Source organism: Corvus brachyrhynchos, unplaced genomic scaffold (genome assembly GCF_000691975.1).
Source record: "Corvus brachyrhynchos isolate BGI_N302 unplaced genomic scaffold, ASM69197v1 scaffold63, whole genome shotgun sequence".
Classification (NCBI taxonomy): Eukaryota; Metazoa; Chordata; class Aves; order Passeriformes; family Corvidae; genus Corvus; species Corvus brachyrhynchos.
Window position 1 is genome coordinate 915165 of NW_008237227.1, and position 9389 is coordinate 924553.

Consider the following 9389-nt stretch of genomic DNA (forward strand, 5'->3'; position numbering starts at 1 on the left):
AACCACCCCAGCTGCTCCCTCCTGTCAGGGAGTTGTGCAGAGCCACAAGGTCCCCCCTGAGCCTCCTTTGCTCCAGCCTGAGCCCCTTTCCCAGCTCCCTCAGCCGCTCCTGGGGCTCCAGCCCCTTCCCCAGCTCCGTTCCCTTTCCTGGACATGCTCCAGCCCCTCAATGTCTCTCTTGCACTGAGGGGCCAGAGCTGGGCACAGCTCTGCCCATGTGACCTCACCAGCCCATCTGAGCTAAATTATCTGTGTAAACATTGGATGTGCTGAGCAGTTTCAGGAGATTGCCCAGAGCAGACCCAGCCTGGTCACTCAGCTCTCCCGTCTCAAAGGCCACCAAAGATACACCAGGTCATTCTGGGCACAGCTGAACTCACAGAGCAGCACCTGGCACCACATGCAGACGTTTTGGTGGCGCTGCCATGGAGCAGCACACAGCATATTTTCATTTCAACTCATTGCTTCTAGGCAGGAAGCATTTGTAATTTCCTCCAACATTAGGGATAATGTTAGCCCCCACACATGAAATGAAAGACGCCTCCCAAAATGCATTTTCAAATGCACCCTAAACAGTAAACACCATTCAAGTCAGATGCAGCCAGGATCGTAATTGGAAGCTGCAGAGAGTGCTCTTTCAGGATCCATAATAATTGGCATTTTGCTGGAAAGGTTCATGTAATAAAAACCTTCGCAAGGAGGGGCCAGCTGCTCCAAAACATACACACTCATTCAGGCGACACAAAGTACCCCAAAACTCTGCAGGTGAGCTATGTGGATGTGTCCCTGCATGGCTCCAGTGGTGCCAAGCAGGAGGAATACAGCAGGAAAGGTTCCTGGAAGGACAGCAAGAACTTTATGAGGTCTGGAATGGCTTTTCCACAAAGAGCCACCCAATGGGTTGGGATGCTGCAGCCTAGAAAAGAGGCAGGTGACGGGGATTCAAAAACCTTGAGTCACTGGAGGAGTGGAGGAGGATCACAGAATCCTGGGATCATCAAGTTTGGAAAAGCCCTCCCAGCCCATGGAGTCCAGCCTGTGACTGATCCCCACCTTGTCACCAGCCCAGAGCTCTGAGTGCCACGTCCAGCCCTTCCTTGGACACCTCCAGGGATGGGGACTCCAAACATCCCTGGGCAGCCCTTTCCAGCATTTAACAACCTTTTCCATGAAGAAATTCCTCCTAATGTCCAACCTGGCACAGCTCAAGGCCATTTCCTCTTTTCCTGTCACTGCCTGAGAGCAGAGCCCGACCTCCCCTTGCCACAACCTCCCTTCAGGTACAAAATTGCTCCTTAACCACCTTGTGCAGCCCCAGAACAAGGTGCATTAGAGGCAAGCAATCAAAGAGATCCACAGCAAATCAGGGAAGATGGTTGTGAGCAAAGGGGGTGTGGAAAGTTTGCAGGGGGCTCAAGGCAGGGCTGGGCAAGTACTTGGGAGTGAAATCCAGTAAGGATTATTAGACAGACGAGCCTTCCCAGACACAGAAAATATCCTAAGCTGAAAATAATTAGGGCCCAAGAGAGTATTCAAGGAAAGGATCAGAACTGTTTGCCTCTCCCTGCTGTTCTCCAGGAAAGCAATTACGGCCAGTGGGTCTGTGCAGAGGGTGGGGTTTTATCAGCTGCCCTTCCTGGGTCCTCACTGCAGCGAGCAAAGGGGCCCTCCACACTCTCCTGGGGCAGGGCAGAGCTGTGCAGAGAGAGAAAAATGCAGGGAAGACTGAGGGGAGGGGACAAGAAATAGGGGAAGGGGGCAGAGTAGGACAAACGGGGATGTACATGGTTCTACAGGCGGCCCTGAGGACTAATCCTGGTGTTGCTGACTGCAAGGGAGAGGGAGGAGAGGCTGAGCTGCTGTAACGGGGCTGTTGCAGCTGTGATGGTTTTAGGACAAGAGGAAAGGAAAACTTAACAGGGAAAGGCAGCATCTCCAAGGAAAGCAGGTGCTCAGGTGGGAAATGCAACCGCTGGATCAAACCTGCAGTGATGCATCCCAAAACTCACCCATTTCCCTCCCACCCAGCTACAGCACCCTGGAAGCAACGAAAGGTGCTCCTCTCCCTGCCGGGGGTGGCTCCCCGAGCTCACTAAGACAGATGAGCCCCAAATAAGGATCAATAACCGGGCTGTGAGGAAGGCAAGATGGACGAGGGAGGGAATGGGCACTGAAAAGGGCAAGTTCCAGGCAGGATTAATGATGTCACAGTGGAGCAGAGGAAGTCACACTGCTCAGTTCTTCATGCCTTCAGGAGGTTTGGAAGGAGTGACATGTCCCAAGGGATCCAGATGCCAGTGAAAACGCACTGGCACCTCCAGAGTGCTTCTGTCTCAGTGTTACGGGGTTCAGATGGCAGCAGGGACAGATCCAGGAGCAAGGGAAGGAGCTGGAAAGCCCTAGGGAAGTCTCACAAAGGCACAAGCTTGTGCTGGTAACAGCTCAAGAAGGGATTGGGGAAAAACCCCAAATCTGCTCATCTCAAAGCCCCTCTCTACCTCTCCTACAACATTCCGCTCTTATTTCCTTCAGTTCTCACATCCCAGGCCACAGCCCTGTGCCCAGCCAGGCTGCTGTCCCAATCAAAGCCATTCCTTCAGTCTCGTGTCTCCATCAGGATGGGGGGGGAGACAATGAACACCCCTTCTCCAGCAGCAGCTGCACAGCTGGCTCCAGGCACAGGGTTCTTGGAGGAACATTACCTGGGAGGAAATCATTAAAGGAATCCAGCTAATTTTGTAATTCACACCTGGACTGCAAATGTTAAAGAGCCTTCAATGATCTCTAATGAAATATCACATTGTTTAAAGAGTTCCCAGTGAAATTCGCCCTTAATTGATTTTTGATCTGTGAAAAAACACCGTGGAGAGAGAGAGGAGATATCAGTCAGGTTCCTGTTTCATCCCTCCTGTGAGCTTTTTCCTGCCTTTGTTTCCTTTGTCCCCAAGGAATCAACACTAGACCGAAGAAAGCAGCCTGGAAGATACTACAGAACTAATAAATAACACTCAAGTGGGAATCCTGAACAGCACATCCTCTTAAATCATCCTGAAAAAGGTGAAGCAGTCTCCTAGGATGGCTCAAAAATCAGAGGATGTGGATTTGTAGCAAGAACTGTCCCAGACAAACCCATGGGCTGGACCTTCTCCAGCCCTCAGGAACCTCCCTGACAGGACCAAGGCTGACCCCTGGTGCAGTAACACATCTCATCTCGCCCTCGGGGTGTCACAGGGGAGCTTAATCCAGACACCAATGACACAGAGCCACAGCCAAAAATATTGACAGCAAAGAGCTGGCAGAAAATTCCTGACAGCGACGGCGTCCGGCTCAGGACGCGCCAGGGCAGCTGCTGGAGCCAAGGAAGCAGGTCAGGATTAACTCACGAGATAATGCACTGCAAAGCCCTTCCAAAAGCCAGCAGCAAAGTGTCATCAAGCAAATGAGCAAACAGTAAAATATAGCAGGGAGAGATGAGAGGAAATGCATCTCTAAACATCACCGGAGACCCAAATAAACCGCTGAACCAGGCAGCTGGGAAGCACCAGGCACTCAATAAGGCTTTAACTAACATTTACAGCTGCCACAGAGCCTGCTGCAAATAACCAAAGCTAAAAGGAAAAAGGGGGAAAAAAATGAAGGAAAGGATGAGCAAAGGTTTTCTTAAGAGCTGCTGGGAGGAACCACATCCCAGGCTGGCCAACTAAACCAGCAGGGGAACACCTTCCATGGCAAAGAAATTGTGATGGGATTGATGGCAGGGGGAAATCTGGGACGCTGCCAGGGGAACAGGAAATCCCTGGACATGCTGAGCATCTTCAACAATAAAGCCTTTGATTAAATAAAGAGACCATTAATTAAGGAGTTAAGGGGAGAAGAATCCTCACAGCTGCCACGTTCGGATCAGTGCTGCTCAGTGACAGGTTCACGTGGCTGAACCTGGGATAACGATGGATAACCTGGGATAACAGGGGATGCATTTCCCTCAATTACACAGCACTCATGTCAGGTTTATCATATGGCTCTGCCGCAGGGTGCCCAGAGAAGCTGTGGCTGCCCCTGGATCCCTGGCAGTGTCCAAGGCCAGGTTGGACAGGGCTTGGAGCACCCTGGGCTACTGGGAGGTGTCCCTGCCCATGGCAGGGGGTGGAATGGGCTGAGCTTTAAGGTCCCTTCCAACCCAAACCATTCCATGATTTTATGATTCTATGGTTCTTATGGGAATGATCAGATCAATTTTGCCCATTGTAAAGCACATGTTGGTTTATTCCCCTAGCAAGGCTGGTGCTTTTCAGCTCCTGCTGGAGAACTTTCCTCATCACTCCATTCATACCTCTCTGTGGGATCCAGCGAGATCTCCACCTCAGCTGAAATGGGGGAACCAGCCAGATGGGATTCCCATGGAGTGGTTTGCCTGTGACCATGAGTTGTATCCTTGAGCAGGACTCAGCTGGGACCAGGCAGGAGCACCGAAGGGAAGCTCTGTGTGGAAGGTGTCCATCCTGAGGGCTTTTCTTTCCTGTACCAATCCAAGGAACTTCCTTCAGCATCTCTCCCTCAGCTGCCTTGTCTAGACTATCACGCTGAGCATCTGGGGCATTTCATAATCTTCTTAAGAACTGTGACCTTCAGTTCTGTGTTACAGTGACCTGAAAGTTTGTCCAAGAAAAACATGAGCTTCATTTTAAAAATACACAAATTCCCCCAGCTCAGCTGTTCCCAGGCACATCCAAACCACGCCACATTTTCTCCCATCTGCAAAGAGCTGCTGTATGTGAAGCTGCTGTATGTGGCAGTATTTCTGCCACCCCACTTTCTTGGGTATAATCATGCACAGTTAATTTTTAAAAATTCAGCAACTCAGTCATTTCTCCCCTTGTACATCCCTTCACCTTTTGGGGAGCAAAAAACAAGCAAAGAACCAGCTCCAGGCCTGGAAGGTGCCAGGTGCCAGGACAGTCCACCCAGAAAGCCTTCAGCTGGCTCCTCTGGAGCTGGGCACATCTGCAGCCCTTACCAAGCATCCTTTATGTCCAGCGCCTGCCGTGCCCCACAGCACAGAAGCTGATGCAAAGGACACCCGGCGACCTGGGCGAGGTCACAATGCCCAGTGGCCAGGACACACCTGGCAGCCGCTCCCATATCCCGAGCCCTTGCTCTATCCACTCTCCCTGGAGGCTGAGGCCCTTGGTTTGTTGTTTAAGGCACAATTTAGTGCACTCCTTACCTGCTTCCTTTGAATCTAATGATCCACGCTCTCAATTTGATTTGCCTGCCTTCAAAGTCTGCTCCTCACTAATTCCCATTCATCCATCTAGTTTTCCTTGTTCCCTGCAAACTGTCATTTCTCTGACTGCAGCGTATTCAACTCCATCATCCCAGGCTTTTTATTTGTGTGGTTCTGCTCTAACGGCGAGCATGGCTGTTCCAAATTATGCCTTGCTTTCAGTTTTGCTTGAGTGTAAAAATGTCGTGTAAAAATGAGCCACCCTCTGATGAAGGCTTTCAGCCTTCCCATTTGAGGAACAGTGGGCAGCTTTTTGATTCTGGGAGCAATGGGAGAAGGAGCAATCCAGCTTTTGTTTTACAGATTGCTACAATAGATAGCTTCCCTGTAGGAAGTGCAGCACTATATTATGCTTATGTAAAGGGTAATGACTGGGAACTTGGAGAACTCTCCTCTTTGGAAGTGCCTGACGAGCGGGAACAGCAGGTGTGGAGGAAGAAGAAAGCTCCAATGCCTTTCTGTCCTGACTTTCTCTTCTTTTATGTTTGGAGACTGAACTCGGTGTCAGAAGCAAGTCGGCTCCTGCAGGTACATGAAAGTGGAAAGGTGTGAACGTGGCAAGGAAGAAACCCAAACAAACAGGGGGAAGCGGTGCTAGGGCTGAACCCCAAAGCCTGCAGCAGCAATGAAAGGGGCTGTGCTCAGCAATAAAGAGGCTCTTTAGCTCGCTGTGGGGAAACTGGGCAATTACACGACAGGCTGGATAAGGGAGAGAGCGCCAGCAAACGCTGCTGGGGAAAGGCTGCGTCGTGTTCCGAGAGCAGCACAGCACATCACAGCGGCAGCGAGCTGAGGAAAACCCACTGACACCCTCCACAAAGCCATTTCTGACCCACAGGAACACCAGATACTGAAGGTGCCCCTCTCTGGCCCTGCAGACCTGAGGCAAAATGCTCTTTCCCGCTGCCTGACAGCACAATGAGCCACCACAGGGAGCAAAGCTCCAAAGAGGGACCCTTTGCTTTGCCTATTCCAGGCACAAAAGATGCCAAAGCCCCAGGAAATGCCACCAAGATGCAGGATCTGCTCAAGTCTGAGCTGGGCAAAGCTGGCTCAGCCAGCAGCTCAGGCAAGGCACTCGAGGGTCCTGTGTGAGAGCAAACACATGACCTGGCACAGAGGGAAAAACAAAATGCAGGACACTGCTCCAAGCCAGGCCAGGAGCAGCTCTCTGGGATGAATCAGAAAATACAGCTTGCCTGGTTTGCCCCTGATTGAGAAAGTCTCCCTCCTCTGGTCCAGAGCCTTAAGGCTGAGTCAGAGTTGTCATGGGGGCTTCTCCAATTTTGGGGGTCACATCCATCACCTACCCTGGTGTGTGTCCAGCTCCATGACATCCAGCTGCTGGGTGGCCTTTGGGAACAACAGAAAAAACCACAATTAAGTAAAAAGCAGCAGGAAATTCCATGAACAGAGACTCATATGAGAGAACTGAGGAAGGAGAAAACCCCTGTGCATTCCCCTAACCTCTGTAAGAATTGCTAAAAGCAGCTGAACAAAGGGACAAGAAGCTGCTGGGACAACACAGTAATGCACATTTACTGAGAACGTGGATCAGAGCAGCCCAAGGATGTGATTTGCATCCCTTTCCAGGCTGAGTTTTAGGAAACCAGCGGCTCCCAAACAAGCAAGCAGAGGCGAGGTGACACATAACAGCTGTGATTGTGCTGGACAACAAAGACCTCCCTGATGCTCTGAGAGGAAGGAAACAAAGATGCAGCAAAAATATAGACAAATGAAAAGGACTCCACCAGTCACAACAGCACGAGGACAATGGGAGTTCTAAGCTGTATGCCAAGGGAAAGCACAGGCTGAAATACAAGTGGTACAGTCAGCACAGGAGGTGCTGCACGAGCCTAAAATACAACTTCATTCATGCAGCCATGGTGCAAAAGCTGCAGGAGATGAATATACAGCTGATACGCACAAGGAATGGAAAGAGGGACCTGCATGATCCCCACATTATCTCTGCCAGAGAAAACCTCAAATGGTGTTTAAGGAGTGGGATGTCTCTCAAGCACACTGCAGCCAGCGCTGGGTGAGAGGAGAGCGATATGTGACACTAGCAATATATACTGGGAATGCACTGCAGGAAAAGGAAACCATTCTGAGAGCAACAGACATCTCTGACCCAGAAATGTGCCCATCATGGGGTGAGGTGCAAGGCAGGGGAGTGCAGCAATAATATAAAACATTTGCAAGCAGCGAGGGAATTCACCAGGACAGAGAGTGCTCATCGGAACACGAGGGACCGAGGAGACTCTAATTCCCTTGGGAAGAGGAAAAGCAAGCTGCAAACTCCAGCTCTGGCAGCAGGGCACACACAGAACATGCTTTGGAGGCAGGGAAGCACAGCCTTACCGTGATCCCGATGCTGGCAGTCAGTGGTGGTGGGATGGGAACGCTCCTTGGGATCCAGGCTGCAGTGCCACCAGCAGTCCCACAAACAATGCCCCAGGCAGGGAGGATCCCCTGGAGGCTCTTAAGCTGTGGTTTGAGGTCTGGGGTACAAGGACTAAGTCCTCTCTGGCTGCTGCGAGCAGCCAGGAGGGGAGCAGTAACTCCGAGACGAAGCAGATAGAGGATCACACACAAGTGATTTCCCATCTTCAGCTTCCAACCCCGTCCCACGGAGCGAGAGCAGCGCAGCTGACAGCCACAGATCCGAGAGAGACTCGGAGATTACTGGGACTTGGGAATGATCTAATAAAACCTCTTCCTAGTCCTGCTGTGCCCCAAGACAAACACACGTTACAGCTGCATTAAGACAACACAGCTGCTCTGTAAAACAAGCAGCTCTTTCCGAAATGCCAACGACATGGAGGAAGGTGAAATCCAACCACACGATGGCAGGGAACAGGGGCCTAAGTCATCCCATATGGAAAAGGAACAGCTATACCTGCGGTCACAATAATCCCAGGAACGGGTCTGGCTTGCTGGGAGCCTGCTTACCAAAACAGGAGCAATTGATGTTCAAAGTCAGGAAGGCTTCAAGAAGAAAACCTCAAACCACTACTGGTGGGTTTTTTTAAAGCCACAGCTTGCAGTCCAAAATATCTCCCGTGCCTCCCACTGAACGGGAAATCTCAGAGCTTTGCCATGTGCTGCTGAAAGGAGGGCTGTCTCCAGGGATGCTTCTCTCCCAGAGCGTTCTCCCGGCATCAGCTGGGAGTGCTGACCTTCCCCCCAAAATAAACGCAGCAAACGGCCCAAAGACAGGAAAAGCATCAAAACAAGTGAAGCACTTGGCCAACTGCAAAGCCAGGCTTGGAGAGCCTCCAGGAGCTCCAAGACCAAGCTCTCCCCTGCAGGAGCTCCCATCCATCATCCCAGTGCCAGTGCCAAGCTGCCCTCTCCACTGCTGGGAAAGGCGCCGGCAGTGCCAGCTCAGCACCGGGGCTGTGACACGGAGCAGCTCTCTGGATTAGGTCAGGGCATAAATCCATGGGAGATAGTGCAGGAGGGTGCTGACCTTCCTCCTGACTGTTCCACCTGCAATATTCCCGAGAGCCCCTTTCCTGCCGGTTAAGCTGGGCAGGAGTAGGGATGCCAGAGGGCTGGCAAGTGCCAAACACCTGGAGAGGGGCTGATCGGGAGGAAGAAGGAGGCAGAAATGAAATACATGCCACCCTTCGGAGACCCTACAGCAAAGCAGGAAGGAGCCTGGCATGGAGAACAACTTCTCATTAACCTCTCAGGCCCATCCTCCCGGGGAAGCATCCAGCAGGGCTGTGGGAGGCCCTCCAGGAAGCATGGGGAAGCCAGGGGTCAGTGGGTCCATCCCAAGATCCCAGTTGTGTTCACTCCCTGTGCTTTTGTACCTTTTACCTGGGAGAGGGAACAGAGCCAGACAGTCGAGCACCAGCAACCATGGCAGCAAGAGCAGAACCAGGAATTCAAACAGCTCTGAATTAGCTACAGAAAAGCTGAAGGGGAACAACAGGGAAGCAAGGCACTGTCAGGCAGAGAAACGCTGCTTGGGAAATGGAAGCTGTCCTCATCCAGGAGGATGTGTGACTCCAGAGGGCTGTGCTGGGAACACTAACAGGAGATAAAGGGGCAATGGCCTTAAACTGAAGGGCCAATGGATTTAGATTAGATAGAC

At 51.6% G+C, this 9389-nt stretch overlaps 1 long non-coding RNA gene across 6 annotated transcripts in view; it reads right to left on the bottom strand.

The window, feature by feature from the left end:
- Positions 1-8716, bottom strand: part of LOC108445467 — a 34475-nt gene extending 25759 nt beyond the window's left edge. For 4 of the 6 annotated variants that reach the window (XR_001860339.1, XR_001860337.1, XR_001860340.1 and 1 more), the window contains exons 1-2: positions 7646-8716; positions 4331-6637 (exon numbers count right to left, since the gene is read on the bottom strand). This is a non-coding gene — a long non-coding RNA (uncharacterized LOC108445467). The remainder of the gene's footprint in view (positions 1-4330; positions 6638-7645) is intronic. The other 2 variants (XR_001860336.1, XR_001860338.1) reach the window with 2 other exon arrangements.
- Positions 8717-9389: the final 673 nt, after the last annotated feature.